This window comes from Mesoplodon bidens, assembly GCF_964165515.1.
Source record: "Mesoplodon bidens genome assembly, chromosome: 4".
In the NCBI taxonomy this organism is placed as follows: Eukaryota; Metazoa; Chordata; class Mammalia; order Artiodactyla; family Ziphiidae; genus Mesoplodon; species Mesoplodon bidens.
Window position 1 is genome coordinate 88,090,200 of NC_138160.1, and position 14,118 is coordinate 88,104,317.

Consider the following 14,118-nt stretch of genomic DNA (forward strand, 5'->3'; position numbering starts at 1 on the left):
ATTTCTTCAACAAACATTTATTGAGCACATGTGCTTCACTTGGGACACACTGATAGATAATTAAAGTTTTCTGTCCTAGAGGGGCTTGCAGTTCAATAAAGCCAAGAAAGCTATAAGTAAATAATAGAAAAAATTCAGCAAAATCATAGTTATTCCCAGAGTGCCATGGGAACACCGAAGAGAAACACTTAAGTTATACCTTTTATCATTTATCAAAAATTTCTTGAGCACCAAATATGTTCAAAGGCTTTTAGATAGATGGTGGGGATTCAATAGTAAATAAGTTTTCATAGAATTTATATTCTGGCAAATGGTAACAGCAAGTAAACAAGTTCTGTGTGTCATAGATGTAGTACATGGAGAAGTATCGTACAGTAAAGCAAAGACTGCTTGGCCTGGTGTGAAGTCTGTCCCTTTCACTTGCTAACTGTTCAACATAGGGTAAGTTAATTAACATCCCAATACCTCAGTTTTCTCATCTCTAAAGTGGGGATAATAACCATGCTTATTTACAGCATTATTGTGAAAATTAAATATTTTAATATATGCACAGTACTTAGAAAAGTATCTGGAACATGTTAGATACTATAGGTGTTTGATATTGTTATCGTACCTTGAAGCCACATTAAAGGGATAAAATCAAGACTTTGATACTCAGGGAGACTTCTGGAAGGCAGTAATATCTCGTTGAAATTGAAAATGTTCTAGAGCAAAGCTGTTGGAACGTAAAAGTGTGAGATAAGGGGAGAGGAGGGGAAAGATCAGACTGAAGGAAGAGTTAATGCAAAAGTCTACAATTGGAAAAGATCATAGTATTTTGGGGAACTGAAATTACTTTGATATTTCTGGAGGTAAGGTGATACAGATATTGGAGATAGCTAAAAATCTGGAGAGAAATAATGAGCAGACATGAAATCTGAAAAAAGTGGCACCAAACTAAATTTACAAGAATTAGCAATAATTAAATGGATCAAGGCAGAAAGGTAGGAAGGAATCTCAGAAGAGTAGTGAGAGTAGAGGCAGGAGCTGTACAACATTGCAGCCTGCTCCAGGAGCTCCACACACTTTGGTTTTACCAACACATATAGTGTGAGGAAAGGAGTAAAGAGAGATGAAGCTTTATAGTCATATAAAGACCAGGTTTCAGATAAGGGCCAGAACAGAGATACTATTCATTGCCATGAAATGCCTCTTTTGAGTTATTCTGTGAATAATGGGGAACACTGAAGGATTATCCTATGAGTGATGAAGAACAACTGAAGACTTTTGAGCAGTAGATGTGGTAGATTGTTTTTGTTTCAGTATGAGGGATGAATATAACCAGAGTGACCTTCCTTGTTAGGATGCTATTGAAATAATACAGTAAGAGCTGAATGAAGCCTTAACTTAAAGTGGATGTAGTAGGTATCAATAAGTGGGAGGAAATATTTAAGAAATATTAGGATTAATACTTGATCATAGCATTGTGGGTTGCACTGTAGTGAAGTAACCAATGTGCTTCCCAGTTTTCATTTTTTTTGGGTGACCATGGGAATATAGAGGAAAAGGATAGAAGTATCTCAGATTAACTTTGGACACTACACTAATTTAGTTGTGGAACATTTAAATAATGTATCATGCAGATAAGTGTCACATAAACTATCAGGAAAGATTTCAGAGTGGAAATGTCAGTGTTCAATCATTTATCTTTTATTTTGTGAAAAACATGAGAGTTGTTGAGATCACATTGGGCAAGTATTCATAGAAAATAAATAACATTTATTGGGAGAATTCTGATACATCAAAGATGGACTTAAAAAGAAGGCCATCCACGACATTGTAAATCAACTATGCTTCAATAAAATATTAAAAAACAAAGAAGGCCATTAATGAATAGTTTCAAAAGCATTCAGAGACTTGAGAGCCAGTATTTATATAGAATCTGAGACACTTTTTAAGTGGATACTTCTAAGAATGGTCAACACCAATTAACTGGGTTAAATTAGTCAAAAAGTGGTAAAACAAGGATGTGCTCTTGACATTAAAGAGGTCATCAGTGACCTTTGAAATGACAGTGTTTTGGAATGGTGAGGGAGAGAAAAGACCCCAGTGGGCTGATGATAGAATGGAGCATGAATCAGAGAGACAGTGATTATAGTTATGAGGGGTGAAAGATCAACGGAAAGGCATTTTTTTTATTACAAAAGACCTAGCTGTTTTCATTGGGCTAAATAGAAAAAGTGAGTAGAGAAATAGAGGTTTGAAAATTAACCATAGTGGCAGAGAGAGAGAAGAGAAATGATGATGAAGAAAGAAGAGAATGGAGCAAACAGGATTAAGAACTGCTGTGGAAGAGTTGGCTTTGAAAAATAAGAGGGAAAATAATTTTCTAGTGCTACAAAGTGAAGCAGAGATGGAAAGAAAACCTCTGCTTTCTAGGTTTAAAGGGACAAGCATAACTGGTGTGGCCCCTTTCCCATTTCCTACTTCTTCCTGCCTTGAATGTTAATATAAAGCCTGGAGCTGGAGCTACTTTCTGTGGCCATGGGCAAAGCCCAAGAGAATTACAAGAATGTTGATTGTGATGTCAATGGGCTTTTGAACCAATTCCAACAGACTCTCCTCTCCAAGGCCATAATAATTAAAAATTTAAAAGTTTTTTATGTATGCCATTCTATATCAAGTTTTTTATTCTTACAGTCACATTAATCCTAAATGTTACATTTTTGAAAGCAAACAAACAAAAAACCCCTGAAAGATAGGAAAGGGAAACAACTTTTAAAAAGTGTTGAAGTGTTTCAATGGCAACAGTATTTAGCTGGTATTATATAGGAGCACAGATTATAGATTTGGGATTGGTCTGGGTTCTTGCTTGGTAATTATGAAAGAAGGTGTGGAATATGAGTTTTGAAGTGATGAGTCATGCCTGACCCCAGGTCCAGGATGAAGCTGTGGGAATAAGTGACAAAATAGAGTAAGCTGAAGATCACTAGTATTGAAAAGACCAAGTATCTGTGAAGATAAGGAGTTATATGAGTTGTCTATGTTAGTACTGAACTCACCAAGCACAATGGCATAAGTTGGGGGTTAGACGAATACTTTGAACTAAGTAGGGTTACAGTAGATAACATATCTTACTTCATGGATTCAAATGCCATTTATAGACAGATAAATTCTGAGTCTTTATTTCTAGTATTCCTTGTCCCTATCTGTCTTTAATTTTCATGAGTCATATAAGCTGCCTCATTATCTCCAATTGGATATCATATTGGCATCTATAAGTTCGTATGTCCAAAACAAATTCTTGATTTATCGCTCCCAAATCTGCTCTCCACTCCAGAAAAATGCACACAAATCACCAATATTTTTGCACCAAAAATCTCCTCTGCCTAGGTCAAATCCATCAGCTCTTCTTCTACCTTCAAGAACATTCCTCACACCATATAAAAAAATAAACTCAAAGTGAATCAAAGACCTAAATGTAAGACTTGAAACCATAAAACTCATAGAAGAAAACACAGGAAGAACACTCTGACATAAATGGTAGCAATTTTTTTTTGGATCTGTCTCCTAAAGCAAAAGAAATGAAAGCAAAAATAAACAACTGGGACCTAATTGAACATAAAAGCTTTTGCACAGCAAAGAGAACCATCAACATAAGGAAGAGACAACCTACCAAATGGGAGAAATTATTTACAGATGTTATGACTGATAAGTGGTTAATATCCAAAACATACAATCAGCTCATACAACTCAATAAGAAAAAAACAAAGTACCCAAGTAAAAAAATGAGCAGAAGACCTGAATAGACATTTTTCCAAGGAAGATATATAAGGCACATAAAAAATGCTCAACATCACTAATCATGAGAGAAATGCAAATCAAAACCACAATGAGATGTCACCTCACAGTCATCAAAATAGCTATCATCAAAAAGACTACAAATGACAAATGTTGGTGAACATGTGGAAAAAATTGAACTCCAGTACACTCTTGGCATGATTGTAAATTGGTACCTCCAGTAAGGAAAACAGAATGGAGGTTCCTTAAAAAACTAAAAATAGAACTACATATGATCTAGCAATTCCACTCCTGGGTATATGTCCAAAGAAATACTAGTTTGAAAAGATACATGCACCCAGTGTTCACAGCAACATTATGTACAATAGCCAAGATATGGAGCCTAAATACCCATCAACAGGTGAATGAATAAAGAAGATATGGCATATATATACACACAATGGAATATTACTGAACCATAAAAAGAAGGAAATTCTGCCACTTGCAACAACATAGTTGGACCTAGAGAGTATTATGCTTAGTAAAATAAGCAGACAAAGAAAGACAAATGCTCTAAATTATCACTTATATGTGGAAACCAAAAAATAAAACAAATGAATGTATATAACAAAACAGGAACAGACTCACAGATATAGAGAACAAATTAGTAGTTACCACTGGGAAGAGAGAATGGGGGAAGGTTGAGATAGAGGTAAGGGATTAAGAGACAAACTACTGTGTAAAAAGTAAACAAACAGCAAGGATATATAGTACAGCACAGGGAAATAGAGCCATTAATTTGTAATAACTTTAAAAGGAATATAATCTCTAAAAATATTGAATCACTATGAAGTACACCTGAAAATAATATGCTATTGTAAATCAGCTATACTTCAATTAAAAACAAAATAAAACATGTCTCATATCTGTCCTCTTCTCTCCATCTACACTGCTGCAACCCAACTCCAAGTCATCATCTTTTTTGTGTTTGTTGTGTACTACAACTTGTAAATATCCCCGTCTCTACTCTTGAGTTCTTATAAACTATCCAAAATGAAGAAATTTAAATTGTATTGCTAGCTCTCATATCATATGACTGATCTCTCTAAAACCTTCCAATGGATTCTTCATAAAAACAATGAAATTTAAATTCTCATCCTAGCTAACATATTCATTTACATCTGATTCCCACTTTTCCTTTACAATCTATTTTCCATATTTTCTCTTATTTACCATGCTTCAGTCATATGGACCTTCTTTGTTTTCCTTGAACACACTAATCTGGTCCCTACCTTTAAACATTTGCACTACCTGTTTCCTCTGTCTGAAAGACTTGTCCTGGTATTCACAAGGCTGACTCCTTCATGATATTGAGAATTCAAACTATCGCCTCTTCATTGCTGCCATCTCTGACATGCAATCTTAAGTAACCATCCTGTTATCTTTACTAACTTTCCTTATTTTAAATAACACTTTAGTACTTGCCACTACCTGATTTTTTTCAGGTTATTTTTTATTTACGCAATGTCTTCTCCCTCCCCTCACCAAGTGTTGATAACTCCATGAGAGAAGAAGTTTTGATGTCATGTGCACTGCTGTATTCCCATTGTCTATAGCTCTCAGAGACACCTGTTAGATATTTATTAAACTTTTGTTGAATGAATTAAGATATTTATGTTTATTCTAGATTAGAGTCCTAGTACAGATGATTGAGATTTATGGAAAACTGAGAACCAGCAGATGAGAGTAAAAACAGAGCATTGAAGAAAGTATGAGAGGGGTATATGGAGGAGGGGTTAGCTCACATATTTACCGAAGACCATCCAGAAATAACTAGACACTTACAAAATTTAACTTATATGAATAAATGTTCTTACCCAAGGTAGAACAGAACTTAAGAACATTATAATGAAGAGAGTGCATGAGACAAACATGCTCAAGCAGAGGAAGTCCACACCAATTAGGATGTCATAAAGAGCACAAAAAAATTTAGATATCTCACATATTAGCTCAGCCCCATCTGATTTTATGCAGATTCTCAGTGGAGACCATCAAAGGTTTTTGAAATCTATTCCTGACATAGAGTTCTATAGTTTTTAAAAATAAATTTACTGGGACAGCAACTACAAAAACTTTAAAGGCAACAATTTAACATAGATATCAGGAATATAGTTCTTGTTATCTTAGAAAATAAATGTGGAAAACTGAAGCAGTGATAGATATTAAAACAATTTATATTGAAGTTGTGAAGATACTGGCAAGTAGATACATTAAATGGCCAAAAATTATTGTTGTGATTGAATACAGTAAGTCCCCTGCATACAAACCTTCAAGTTGCGAACTTTCAAAGATGCTAATGTGCATTCACATGTCCAATCATGTAAGTTAGTTCACATATCTGGCGTACATTGTCACATGCGTGCATCCTTTATCAGTGGTTGTGCTTTTTTGTACTTTACTGTATAGTACTGTATAGAGTACAGTAGTATAGTATCTTTATTTCAAGCCCAGGCTGTCCAGAAGCAAGCATAAAAGCAGTGGTGATGTAGTTGGTACTGCTAAGAAGAGCCAAGTGATAACATGAAAACAAAAGTGAAAATAATTGAGAGAGTGGAGTGAGGCGAAAAGGTGGTAGACATCGCTTGTTCTTATAACATGAATAGTTCAACCACTGGCACAATTCTAAAGAACAAGGACAAGATCATGGAACATGTGAAGTCTGCTGTGCCAATGATGTCAACAATAATATCAAAGTGTGGAAAAGTGATGGAGGAGATGGAGAAACTCCTCAGTGTGTGGATGCAGGATCAGCACCAGCGTTGAGTCCGGCTAAGCTTAGTGCTGATTCAAAAGAAAGCTAAAAGCCTTTATGGGGCTTCCCTGGTGGCGCAGTGGTTGAGAGTCCGCCTGCTGATGCAGGGGACGCGGGTTCGTGCCCCCGTCCGGGAAATCCCACATGTCGCAGAGCAGCTGGGCCCGTGAGCCATGGCCGCTGAGCCTGCACGTCCGGAGCCTGTGCTCTGCAACGGGAGAGGCCACAACAGTGAGAGGCCTGCGTACCGGGGGGGAAAAAAAGCCTTTATGAAGACTCGAAGAAGAAACACAGCCAAGAAACAGAGGGTGCATCTTTTAATGCCATCCATGTCTGGTTTCATTGGTTCAAGTCTAGAGCCAACCTTCAGAACGTAAAAGTAAGTGGTCAGGCAGCTAGCACAGATAAGGTAGCTGCCCAGGATTTTCCCAAAACACTTCAAGAAATTATTGGTGAAGGTGTGAATTTACCCGAGCAGGGTTTTTGTTTGTTTGTTTGTTTTGTTTTTTAATATCTTTATTGGAGTATAATTGCTGTACAACGTTGTGTTAGTTTCTGTTGTACAACAAAGTGAATCAGCTATAAGTATACATATATCCCCATATCCCCTCCCTTTTGAGCCTCTCTCTCCTCCTCCCTATCCCACCCCTCTAGGTCGTCACAAAGCATCGACCTGATCTCCCTGTGCTGTGCTGCTGCTTCCCGCTAGCCATCCATTTTACATTTGGTAGTGTATATATACACTACCAAGCAGGTTTTTAATGTGGATGAGACAGGACGGTAGACCAAAGTTATATCAGTAAGGAGGAAAAGTTGATGCCAGGCTATAAAGCAGTAAAGGATAGGCTAACTCTGTTGTTTGGTGGCAATGCTTCTGGCGATATGAAGCAGAAGCCTCTCTTAGCTTATCATTCAGAGAGCCCAAGAGTCCTTAAAAACATAGCCAAGGCCTCTTTTCCTGTTGTGTGGAAGAGTAACCCCAAAGCCTGGGTTGCACGGGACATTTTCTAGGACTGGTTTTTCCACCACTTTATCCCAGAGGTAGAGAAATATTGCTTGGAGAAGGATGTCCCATTCAACATTCTTTTGCTGCTTGACAATGTTCCGGGCCACCCCGCATTCATGGACGACTTTCATCCCAACGTCAAAGTAGTGCATCTGCCACCAAATACTACGTCGCTCATCCAACCTATGGACCAGGGAGTTACAGTGACTTTCAAGAAATATTATTTACATCACATTTTTTGTTGGGCAGTAAAGGTGAGTGACAAATCAGGAACAACCATGGCACGATTTTGGAAGGACTATAATATCTACAAGGCCATAAAAAACATTGACTTTGCTTGGCGTGAGGTTACAGCCATCACCATGAGTGGGGTTTGGAAGAACATTTGCCTGCAGTTTGTTCATGGATTTTCATGGATTTGAGAAGGTGGATGAGGAGTCCAAAGAGATCTCCAACAACTTAGTGACACTCAGCGAGAAGCTGGAGCTAGATCTGTAAGAGGACTATGTCACTGAACTCCTTGCTGTGCAACACAAGGCACTTACTAATGAAGACCTGGTAGAATTGGCGGCCCAGAGAAAGGATGAAGAGAGACAAGAGGAAGAAGAAGTAACAGAAGAACCAAAGAGTTTCACGATGCCTGAAATGGCAAGGGGATTTTCTTTATTTGAGGAGACACTTAGTTTTTGAGGCAAAGAACCCGACCAAAGAACGGTACACGAAGATCGCAGCAGCCATTCAGAATGCAATCCAGTGCTACCGTGCCATCTATGATGAGAAAAAAGGAGCTACTACCCAGACATCACTGGATTGATTTTTCAAGAGGGTAGATAGAATTGAATCCAGCAAGGAACCAGAACCTGTGTCATCAACATCAGGTGTGAATAAAATTGCAGCTTGCCCTCCGTCTCCTACTGCTGATAATCCTTCAGCTCTACCATCTCCCCCCTCCTCTCTCTCCTCCAGTCAGTAACTCTTCTTGCCTGTACACTCGGTGTCAGCCCCTGTATGCCAGCTATTATACTGTACTACTTTTCAAGGTACTGTACTGTAAGATTAAAAATGTTTTCTTTATTTTTTGTTTGTTTTTTATGTATTATGTGTGTGAAAAGTATTATAAACCTATACATTACAGTACAGTACTGTATAGCCGATTGTGTTAGTTGGGTACTTAGGCTAACTTTGTCGGACTTGTGAACAAATTGGACTTATGAACATGCTCTTGGAATGAAACTCGCTTGTATGTAGGGGACTTACTATACCTTAAAATACTTAAGTAGTATTTATGATGATTTATTTATGACTTGGTGAATTGCTCATGCTATAATATAAAGCTATTAAAAGTAAAATACAAAGTAACACACAAAACATAGTATAATCTACAAATGCAGAGAAAAAACAACTATTAATATATCAAAATTTTTACAGTAGATATATGTGGGTACTGAAATTATAGATAGCTGTTATTTTTTTCTTTAAACTTTGCCCTATTATCCAAATGAAGATATATTATATTGAAAATCAGACATAATAAATATTTAATAATGAAATTTCTCATGAATAAATAAATGATTCATAACAGACAAATGAGAAACATACCACACTTGCTATGGTATTAGTTCTCTGGAGATCTGTGGTACACTTTTTAGAGCTTTGATATTTTTAGGGGCAAAAGTTGAAGAGAAATAACTAATTTCTCCATCCCCAAAGTGGCTCTAACTTCAGATCTCAATTCATTGACAATCTGGTCAGATCATTTATTATATCACAGTTAGTTGTCCAGAAGCTTCCCTTTGCCAAGGAATTTTGGCAGGCCAACTGGCTCAATGAACCATGTAGTTCATTGTGTCTTGAAAAGATGGAAACCACCTTGCTTTTCTGTAGCCAAATGTGAGGTCTTAGAAAAAACTGAGAATGACAAAAATAGTTAATTTTAAGGTTTTCCATTTATGGCAAGTCATTTTTTTGCTCTTTTATTCTACTTTACCATTTGATAAATATGAAGAAGACAAAGAAAGTCATTCTGGAATTTATCCAACCACAAGTTTGGGTGGAGAATGTACACTGATTAAAATATTTCAATAGACATTTTCCTGCTGTCCTCTGCTGACCAGCTTGATAGATAAATATGGAATTATTACATTCAGGTCAATTATATTAAGTCATGGATTTTGCATAGCACTGTACATTTTATAAGTGTCCATAAATCTGAGATAAAATAAACATAACAGCACAATCTCTTGCAAATATCTAAATTTTTTCTCCTCTATAATGGCCAATACCAAATAAACAATTTTCATTTTAAAATGTATAGATAATTTGTTGCTTTGAACAAGACAGTTTCATTTTCAATTACCAGAGTCTTATCAGTGCTTTGGGTCAATCCATCACACTGTTAGAAAACTTTTCAAGTTATTCAAAATAAATTTTGTTTCTACTCATTTTACTTTTCTTCCAGCTTAAAGAAGCAACTCATTTATTCTTTTTAGGCTTTAGCTTTCAAATCATGCATTCCCCAAATTAAAGACCAAAAGGGAAGACTGACCATCAGTAGACTCCAGTCTGTCCTAAATGTTCTGCTTTATATATAGAAGATTATGTTCATCTAGCATAGTCTTAAGAAAGTGACTACAGAGGTTTTAAGTTAAATAAATTTTGTCTTCCTAGCCTCTTCTTCATCCCTTTATCATATTTATACCAACCTCAGAGTTGATGTGGACTGATGCTTTCATGCAGCTCCCTGGCTTGCCCAAACTAATCTTCTTCCAGCTTACCCCATGCTGATCTCTAGGTAAAGCTTTAATGACATCCAGCTTAAGCAGAGACAGAAAGGATATGTTTGGGCTCAACTTGAGCTATGTACCTTCTTTTTACTGATATATATATATATATATATATATATACACACATACATACATATATATCATATATACACAAATGAGGTATGTTCATGGGAATGCTCTTCGTACCTTCCAAGTTAAAAAATTAATCCGTAGTCTGGGAAAAAGCAAGAGATATCCTTGTCACATACAAAGACTTCTTTCCCCACCAAAATAAAGGTAAGGTATATATATATATATTGTTCAGGAGTTCTAGAAATAATCTGCTTCTTTAGTCTAATCAACATACTTTCCAAAAGTAATGTTTCCAAGAGAAGGCAAAAAATATTTGGAAGATCAATATGGTAACACTTCCCCCGAACTAGATTTATGGTATCCCTTGAAAGACATGATGGTCTATTATCATCAATTGCTCAATTATTGGGTAAATTCTGTCCGGAGAGGCCTGAATCCTGAGAGGATTCAAGTGTTTATATCAGTAAACAGTGGTCAATGAAAACAAATGGCTAAGAAAACAAATTTCACCTGCCTCATGTTTACATATAGCCTGTAAGCTAAGAATGGTTTTCACATTTTTAGAAGGTTTAAAGAAACTCAAAAGCAGAATAATATTTTGTGGCACATGAGAATTATATGAAATTCAAATTTCAGTGTATAAAAATAATGTTTTATTGAAGCATAGCTACATTCACTAATTTATATAATGTTCTATGGGTTCTTTCATGCTACAAAGGCATAGTTGAGTATTTGTGACAGAGATCATATGGCCCTCAAAGCCTAAAATATTTACAGTCTGGCCCTTTACAGAAAACTTTGCCAATCCCTGGTTTACAGCACAGTTCTCTTATTAATCACATCTTCAATCCATTGCCTGGAGAGATTAAGGCAGCCTTAACAACCCCCCAATGGCACACTAGCTTCAGACAAAAATGCCTTTGGATAATTTTTAGAGGCTGAGTGACAAATAGAGCTACTGTGTCCATAAAGAAATAACCTTCTCCTTGAATAGATCTTGGCTCCCTACAATCCTCAGACTGTTGGGGAATTGTTAACATAGGAAGAGATTTTAAAGTTTTGAAATGTAGAAAATAATGGAACTTCAAGACTGTTCTTCTGACTACATACATTGTTTGATGTGAGTATTACTTATAAACTTTCATATAGAATATATCACAATATTTATACAAGCTTTAGAATAATCTTTGTTTCATTAGGAGTAGATGAACTTTTAAAGTTTATTCAAGTGTCAGCATTAAAAGTAGAATTAAGTAGCAATTAATTTTGGTAAGTCTGTATTGTCAAAAAAAAATCCTGCCTACTTTTCATTCCTACTTCAGATTCTTCGTCTGCAAGATTTAACATTTCTATGAAGTGTAAACTGATCTTACTGGTAAATCCTCCTTCAGCCAGGTGGTAACTGCAAACCAAGGGCTGTCATTCAATATCATAATGACCAAGTCAGCAATAACTAGTAGCTTTTATTGCAATGTATAAACTTGATACTATCCATTTTTCCACATGTTAAACCATCAGAAACTAAAATTTCTCTGAGAAAAAAACAGATATCTTCCATAAAAAACCCTCTATATAAGGGGGAAACAAAGAATACAAACTCAATTTTTAAATAAAAACACAATATTTAATCATCTATTTTAAGAAATATATCTAATAGCAGTCAAAGAGAAGGATACTTTTCATTTATTTTAAGAAGATGTATTTAACTACATCTTTATGGAAAAATATCAGGAATTATATAATTTCATTTTAAAATCTGTGGTGAACCTGTCTGATGTCTTGTACTTGCTTTAATCACTGTTTTTCACCAAATTCACATTTGAAAGACTAGACATCCTTTCCTATTAAAAAGAAAGCTAAACTTAATGATTACAAATAGTTATTTTTAAATATAAGAAATATGTAGTTATAGTAGAAACATCCTGATGAAACCGATGTGTGGTTTAGAATTGTAATGACTGCAATAAAGTTTTTGTGGTATCAATTTACCTAGAGTAGGTCCTACTGCTTTTTGACATTTCCTCTTTGAGGTGATTTTTTTTAATTCCCAACATATTATCAGAATTACATTTGAAGTGCCTATCACTGCATAAATCCCAATTTTTTTGCCATAGACTGCCAAGATTCTATTACTGAATCAGAGTATGCTTTCATTTAGAATCTTCTTTTTAGTAAAACTGAAACACAAATAAGAAGAAAATAATCTCTCTATTATATTTAATATTTCTTGGAAGTTTTATCACCATAAATGATAACTATAAGTGTTAAAAAGCATGAGATAAAAGCTAAAAGTAGTTTACAATATTATGATTACTTACTCAAAGAATAACCTTGAAAGACTATTAGAATATATGTTTAGTAAAGTTTCATTTATGAATTAAATATAATAACAATGACCAGTTATGTAAATGGAACAAAAGAACCCATTCACAATAGCAATACAATTTTTTTAAATGAGAGAATACTTAACAAGGAAAATTTAGAGTGAGTATGAAGAAAAATATAAAATTTTCTAACTTGAAATAATTATTTCAACATCTAGGATGTATAAAGCAAAAGTACACAAGAAATGATTAATGAATGAATGAATGAATGAATAACAGATATTTGAGCCCTAGTGCCCAGATCTTGGTTTTTAAAACCATTATTTGATTAAAGGAATCAGAGTCCTCTTGGATAAAGGACTGTTCTTGGACTAGGGTAGGAAATATACAAGATCAGTCTAAAACATCTTTCACTGCCAGAAAATAAGGTAGTGCTCAAAAAAAAAAACCCCACAGCCATGGGGTATGTCAAAGGGAAGCGGGAGCCAGTAGTACATGCTCCCTATGGCCAAAGCTACAACAATTGGAGCAATAAAATAAATAAAGCAGTATAAACTAAATATCCATGCATTCATACTTACATAAATAAGTGATTGTATAAATAAACAAATGGGAGAGAATAGGCAAATCCCCCATGCAGAAGAATTCCAAACAATTTATGTTTATACTCCACCCTCAAGTAAGAGGGGCACCAGCTCCTTACTTCTTCAGTGTGAACTGAATATAGTGACTTCCTTCGAAAGCATATAGTATTGAAAGAGGAAAAAAAGAATAACTTTACATTAGAGAAACCTGGCAAACACTACCTCAGCCAAGTGATGAAGACTGACATCAATAGTGATGTCATGTTAATAGTGTGTACCCTTGATATGTAATGAGAAGAGCACTTTTCCTCTGTGGCTTTTCTTTCAAAAACTCATAACCCCAGTCTAATCATGAGAAAAACATCAAAACAATTTTGAAAAAGAGGACGTCTACAAAGTACCCGACCAGTATTCTTTAAAACTGTAAAGTTCATTGTCTTAATCCATCCTCATCTGCTGTAACAAAAATACCATCGATTAGCTAGCTTATAAACAACAGAAATTTCTCAGGGTTGTGGAGGCCGGGATGTCCAAGGCCAAGGCTCCAGGAGATCTGGTGTCTGATGAGAGTTCACTTACTGGCTCATAGATTGCTCGCTTTTCACTGTGTCCTTACATGGCAGAAGGAGCAAAGGATCTTTCTCAGGTTTATTTTATTAAGGGCATTAATCCCATTCATGAGGGCACATTATGATGATTTAATTCCAATAGGCCCAACCTCTTAATACTATCACATTGGAGGTTAGGATTTCAACATACTAATTTTAGGGGATGCAAA